At 47.5% G+C, this 7,315-nt stretch overlaps 1 pseudogene; it reads right to left on the bottom strand.

Moving 5' to 3' along the window:
* Window positions 1-223: 223 nt before the first annotated feature.
* On the bottom strand, window positions 224-4,838 carry LOC140614384 (large ribosomal subunit protein eL8 pseudogene; annotated as a pseudogene).
* Between the last annotated feature and the right edge of the window lie 2,477 nt (window positions 4,839-7,315).

Here is a 7,315-nt window from a genome sequence, read left to right as displayed (position 1 = left end):
ACCCCTAGCTGCACAGTTCTCCTAACCAGAGAGGCAAATGCCAGGGCTATCGTGATAAGGGAAGGGAAATCCAATTTTACAGTTTTTCCCCCTTCCATTCCTAAATGTCCGGTAGCCTCCGTTTTCTTCCCTTTGTGACTGTTCCTTCCCAAACTCTCTTGCTCTTTAGAATGATTCTTTGGAACTTCTTCCCCAATCCACAGCTTGCAGGCCGAGGGAGAGCTCAGGGCCCCGACGAGCTGAGTCTCATTCTGTGACAAGCCCCCTCGGGGGATTTGGTCCGCGAGGAAGTGACATGTGCGGCCGTGTCAGCTTCCAAAACTTCCACCTGGCCTTGATCACCCGGGGTCTCCAGACACTTGTGTGTGTTGATCTTGGGATGCAAAACAGCTGCTGGCCTTTGAGGCGTCTCGGTAGCTATGGAGACAGGAACATAAACATCCACGACGGTGTCAGGGAGCGGGCGCCTGCCTGAGGAGTGAAAGCATTGGCGGCTGATTTGGCTCCGTGGGGATGTGCTGCAAATGATGAGAGCAGGGCTCCAGGCCTCCCCTGCAGCCCGCGAGAGGGCCCTGCCTCTCTGCCTCCTCTTGAGGCGGGCGCCTAGTTATTCTTTCGTCCACTCTGCAAATACGTCCCGAGGGGCTGCTACGTGCCAGGCACAGTGTAGGTGCCAGAGACGAGGTGGAAGACAGAGTCCCTGCCCTCACAGAGCTTCCAGGGTGCGGGGCTCTCAGAGCTAACACTGAGAAAGGCCTGGGCAAGTTGCGACAAGTTGGTCACCTACGGGTGTGTGTGTGTGTGTGTGTGTGTGTGTGTGTGACACATTCAGCTCAAATAGTGATCAATGCCACAGAGGAAGCAACTGCATGATGTGACAGGGAGTGAGCAGGGGCTGGGAGGCAGGAGGAGGCTCCCCCCATCAGCAGGGTGAAGGGGGCTTCTCTGACTGAGGCCCCAGGAGCCAGGGACCTGTGTTGAAGGAACAGGGACAGAGTTGGCAAGTCTGAGGAAAAGGTGGCAGGCCAGTGAAGCTGGAGCAGGGGATGGGCAGCCCCGGTGGCCCAGCGCTTTAGCGCCGCCTTCAGCCCAGTGTGTGATCCTGGAGACCCAGGATCGAGTCCCACGTGGAGCTCCCTGCGTGGAGCCTGCTTCTCCCTCTGCCTGTGTCTCTGCCTCTCTCTCTCTCTCTCTGTGTCTCTCATGAATAAATAAAATCTTAAAAAAAAAAAAGCTGGAGCAGGGGAGAAGACGAGGTCAGGAGGCCCGCGGGCGCCAGGCGGGCAGGTGCTGCAGGCCGCGGGAAGGCCCTGGGGATTCTCTAACACTGATGCAGCGACCTAGCACTTCTGAGGCCCAGAGGCTCTCAGGGCTTTTACATACTTCAACTCATTTTATCCTCACCACAAAGGTACGTTCCCATCATTATCCTCCTCTGGTCACAGTGAAGAACCCGAGGCCCAGGGAGGCCTGAGAACACTCCCGCATTCACAGTGCCCCGGGGCGCCAGAAAGTGGGGCTTCAGGCCCAGGTGGGCCCCCTCTCGTATTTCCCGCAATTGGAAGCAGCGGGCCATCGTGATGGGATTTACATTTGGGCCAAACCCCGTCTGTGGCCTCCCTGTGTGCCTGACCCGCTCGTGGGATCCCAACGCTCTGCGGACTGCGCTCAAGTCCCAGATTAGCAGTGGGCTGGGCCGCTGTAATATTTCCATAATGAGCTTCAAATGGAAGAAACCAGGGAGGTGAAAATATTATGGCATATTGCCTTTTTAACTTCCACTTTGCTTCTTTATAACTACCCTTGATATGTTATTCTCGCCCCTTGTTGAATGTAGAAAACAACATAACCATCCAACTGCAAAGACTGTAATATCAGCAGCCAAATTACTTTATTGGTTGTGGTTAACAATGGGTTTTCTCTCCTCCACCGTTTCTGATAAAATGTTTGCACAGCATTATATGGGGAAATATAGTGCTACAGCAATAAAAAGCGAACAAGGATAATTTGTGTGTTGGCATTTCCACAATAGAATGTCAAATATTTCATACCCTGGTGATACTGAGCCTTTCTACGCTTACTGCTACTTTCTTTGAAAAGAATGCTTTATGTTCTTTTTATTATTAATCTTAAGCTACACATATACATTATATACCCTCTTTTTGTACGATGTTTCTCAAATAATATTTTAAAGTCTGTAATAAAAATAAATATGTCTTGAGCATTGAAAATGAGACTGCATCAGGTGAACTAACAGGCAGTTGCTACTGACAGAGAACATTCTTTCTAAAGACCACCCTTGTCCTCATTTCGTGCAATGCCTGCATCCTTTTCAGAATTCCTTGCAGTGATCACTTTTACAAAGGGAGTTTGTTGCTTTTACGGAGCATGGTGATTAATCAACGTGCACTCATTTCTCTCATTATTTCTACAGTTCTTTATACAGAAACTTTTTAGCTGGTAGGGGAGGATAATCAGATCCCAAATTTAACTAGGAATCATCATATTTTAAGAGTGCTTACAAATCACATATTGTAAGATGAATTGAAAAGTAATCTGTATGCATCATTTGAATTTTAGGGCTTTTTTATTCTTAAGAAATAACTTTTAAGTGAAACCACCATAGGTATTTTCAATAGGAAAGTATCAAAGGGAAAAAAAGGGGCAGGGGAGACCTATAGCTAACTCTGGTTTTGCATTTCAAAAAGAATGCTCAGGGACCCCCTGGGTGGCTCAGAATCGTTGAGAGGCTGCCTTTGGCTCAGGGTGTGATCCTGGTCCGGGGATTGAGTCCCACATCAGGCTCCCTGAGAGGAGCCTGCTTCTCCCTCTATGTCTATGCCTCTCTGTGTCTCTCATGAATAAATAAAATCTTTTTAAATTTTTTTAAAAAAGAATGCAGAAGCGTCCCATTCACAAGTCTCCCTGTGGTGGGTAGGCACCTGCTAAAGACCTTGCATGGGGCACCTGGTTTGCCATTCTAGGTACAAATCTGTGGAAGATGTGATGGAGGTTAATGAAGTCTCAGGAGAGTGAGAAGCTAGAACCCCAGCCAAATGGTCTTCAGAATTGCCAGCAAGATCAGGTAGTTACAGACCTGAATACACACGTCATACCTGATGTTGAATATTTTGTTTTCAAGGCAAAGACAGAGATCACCTTTAACACCCAGTGTGAGCAGTGGGTGAAGATGTCATAAACACCTGTCATCTGACACTTGGACACTTGGTACCCAGGTCATGGGAATGGAGACAGAGGGTGTGACTGGTTGAAACGTGGGTCTCCCAAAGATTTGTCCACACATAAATCCTCATACCTGTGAATATTACTTTATACAGCAAAAGAGGGGATTAAATTAAGGATCTTCAGAAGAGGAATCTATCCTGGATTATCTAGGCAGACCCTAAATGCCTAGGGAGGAGGGAGGGAGGAGTTTTGACACAGAGATGAAGTGATATGAAAATGAGGCAGAGACCAGAGTTAATGTGGCCACGAGCCAAGAAATACTTGCCACCACCAGGTGAGGCAAGGAATTGCCACAAAGTCTCTGTAGGAAATGTGACCCTGCTGACATCTTCATTTCAGCCTCTAGAACTGTGAGAGAATATGTTGTTTTAAGATACTAAGTTTGTAAAAAAAAAAAAAAAAAGATACTAAGTTTGTGGCAATTTGTTTTAGAAGCCATAGAAAACAAGCACAATGAGTAACAGCCAGGGGGGGAGAGAAGGATTTTTTTTTTTTAAAGAGAACTTTAAAAAAAGATTTATTAACTTATTTGAGACAGAGAGAGAGAGAATCTCAAGTCGACTCCCTGGTGAGCATGAAGCCTGACATGGGGCTCTATCCTAGAACCCTGAGGGCAAGATCTGAGCTGAGATCAAGAGTCAGATGCTTTACCAACTGACCCACACAGGTGCCCCTATCACTTTGACGTACAGAAAATTCAACAGTGCACACTTACCCCAGTTTGATGGCCAAGTCTTTAGCTGTTGTTTTTCCAGCTTGGCAATGTGAGCCACTGACTCTGGACCCAGGATCTTGCATCCCCAGTTACAGCAAATCCATCACATCTGTCATTGTCATTGGTCCTGACAGCTTCCACCAGTTTAGCCAGAGCTCCTTTGTCTTCTGAGTTAACTTGTATGAAGGCAACAGTGGTGCAGGTCTTCCTGTGGACCAGATGCTGCAGCCTGGCCTTCCCCTTGACCATACAATAGGGAATCCCCATCATGTGCGATCACTACCAGGTGAGCCTTCTTGTTTTCCTCTGTGGTGGTGACAGTATTAACCTCAGCTCAAAGGATAGGTGGCCTCTTAGTGGGGACATCCCCTTTGCTGGCAGCTTTCTTCTCAGCCTGGAACAACAATCTCTGCTTCTTCTCTTGCTGTGTCTCCCCTCTGTGCTTGTGGCCAGCTTAAGTAGTTGAGTAGCCCTTTGGTGGCCCAAGGCCTGTATAAACTAGTTAATCATGGGAGGCACTTTTAGATTTTATAGAGAATAGCCTTTTGCCACTGCAGCCAGATGTAGTGGGGCCATGTGGCAAAGTGGGTGAGGTCCCTTTTGGATTAGATATCCTGTCTGATGCCAAAATTCTTGGGCCTTTTGTCAAATGGGGCTGATACTTTCTTGGCCTCTTGTTCCGTTAAAACAGCAGGAGCTAGGGCCACCTTCTTCCTCTTAGCCTTCTTTCCGTTTGGCATCTTGGATGGCTGGAGGAGAGAGAAGGACATTATTTTTTAGCTGCATACACAAGGAGGCTAGAACCTTCTGGTAAGTCACTGTGCAAGGAGTCTGAGAGCTGGCAAAGAGCAACAATATCCTGTGGCAGGCAGCATTCTAAGATGGCCATGATCTCCACTCCCTGGTGGCTGTGACTTCACATGGCATAGAGATTTTGCAGCTGTAGTTAAGATTTCTAATCAGTTGGTTTTAGAACAGATTATCCCTGTGGCTCCAGCCTAGTCACATGAGCCCTACGAATGCAGAGTCCTCTCCAACTGGTAACAGAAAAGAACATCAAAAAAAGAGAACACGGGATCCCTGGGTGGCGCAGCGGTTTGGCGCCTGCCTTTGGGCCAGGGCGCGATCCTGGAGACCCGGGATCGAATCCCACATTGGGCTCCCGGTGCATGGAGCCTGCTTCTCCCTCTGCCTGTGTCTCTGCCTCTCTCTCTCTCTCTCAGTGACTATCATAAATAAATAAAAATTAAAAAAAAAAAAAAGAGAGAGAACAGAACATCATTGAGATGCACTCCAGCTGGCCTGGAGGAAAGTAAACGTCCGTGACATGAGCCCTTGCCAGAGAGGGCAGGTTCTAGCAGCTGAGAGTGGGCCCCGTGTGACAGCAAGGGAAAATGGAGACCTTGCTCCTATAGATATAAGGAAACAGATTCTACCAACAGTTAGTGAGGCCCGGATGAGAACCACAGCCTCAGTCAATACATTGATTTGACCTTGTGACGCTCTGAGCAAGAAAGAACCTAGCTACCCTGTGCCTGACTCCTGACCTGTAGGCCTATAAGCTAATAAGTGGGTAATGTTTTAAGCCGCTGGGTGTGTGGTAATTTGTTACATAGCAAAGGAACCAATACACACACCCCCATTACAGAACAACCTGGATGGGACAGGGTTCTCTCCAGTGTCCTGCCCCTGCCATTCCCCACCTTCCTCCATCACCAGTGCGCACATACCGCTATGTGCCTGGACTGTAAAGGATCTACCAAAGCCCAGGACACACTTTCTATGATCTGATCTATCCAGATTAATCCTGAAGGAATCAAGTTCTTAGCCTAGCAGATCCCGTAGACAGGTGCTAAAATCATGTGACACAGAGAACAAACTCCCAATTCCCAAACGGAATTCCATTTGTGACGCGCATGTGCTCACACACACAAACACACACACACACACAAGCTAAATGTTACTGTATGTTTTGCCAGTTTTCAAGGGGAATAAATTACAGATATTTACCACTCTAACCAAGAAGAAAACTGCATTGGACTCAATAAATCTCATCTCTCTCCTCTTGCTCCAGCCCCCTGATTTCCTTTAAGTCTCTGGAATGTGCTAAGCTCTCTGCTCTAGGGCATTTTCATCTTCACAAGCTTTCCTTCTGCCTAAAATAGTCCTTCCTCTACTCTTCAAATGGCTGAGTCCATCCTTAAGGTTTCAACTTACATACAATTCCCCAAAAGCTCCTTTCTCTGACTCCCCATTCTAAAGTGGGTCTCCACTCTCGGTGTTCCCCCAGAGCAGAAGCTCTTGCCTTCCTTGGCATTTTATCACATTCTGTAACTATATATTGATTTCTCTGGGTGCTGGACCACTAGAATATAGTTTTATGTATTATTCAGCACTCTCTTAGTTGCAAGCAACAGAAATCCTCTCTGGCTTGATTAAACCACAAAAGAGGAGTAGCTTGCACGATTCAGGGAAGACAGAGCCCCCACAGCCTCCACAAGGGCAAGACCGATGGATACTATAGACCTTCTTCTCAGTCCTCCTTCCACAATTCCAGCCACTTCAGAAATGTGGATGCCACCACTCATGTTTCAGATTCCCAGCAGAGGAAATCTAGTAGGTCGGGTTGGGTTGAGTTTCTGCCCTTGGACATCACTGCAAGTTCCATTGATGGGCCCTTCGGGAGAACAAGAAAGCACAATCTGTTATCTTGTTATTAGGAGGGAGAGGAGGGAAGGAGGAGGTACATGCCCTTCAGTAGGGAACATACTCCCTTTCCCATTCTCTCTGAACCTGGATTATGGGTAAGGCTATGGACTGAGCCATGTTACTGTGTCTACGGGTCTGACTTTTTTGGTCTCCTTGCAGGTGTTTTGGTCTTTGGATAGCACACATCTCTAGTGGGTATTACCACCATCAAGAACCTTTATATCGGGCAGCCCTGGTGGCTCAGTGGTTTAGCGTCTGCCTTTGGCCCAGGGCCTGATCCTGGAGACCCGGGATGGAGTCCCACATTGGGCTCCCTGCATGGAGCCTGCTTCTCTCTCTGCCTGTGTCTCTGCCTCTCTCTCTCTCTCTCTCTCTCATGAATAAATAAATAAATAAAATATTTTTATTTTTTAAAAAAAGAGTCTTTATATCCCTGTGCCTCAATGCTACGGATTGAGTATTTGGGTCCCCCCCCAAATTCATACATTGAAACCTAATCCTCAGTGTGTGATGGTATTAGGAAGTGGGGCCTTTGGGAGGTGGTTAGTGTCCTTATAGAAGAGGCCTCAGAGAGTTCCCTCACCCCTTCTGCTATGTGAGGACACAATGAGAAGGCACCTGTCAATGAGCCAAGAAGTGACTCTC

This window comes from Canis lupus, chromosome 22 (assembly GCF_048164855.1).
Source record: "Canis lupus baileyi chromosome 22, mCanLup2.hap1, whole genome shotgun sequence".
NCBI lineage: Eukaryota > Metazoa > Chordata > Mammalia > Carnivora > Canidae > Canis > Canis lupus.
The sequence above is the reverse complement of the archived record's forward strand: the minus strand, read 5'-3'. Positions and strand labels throughout refer to the sequence as shown.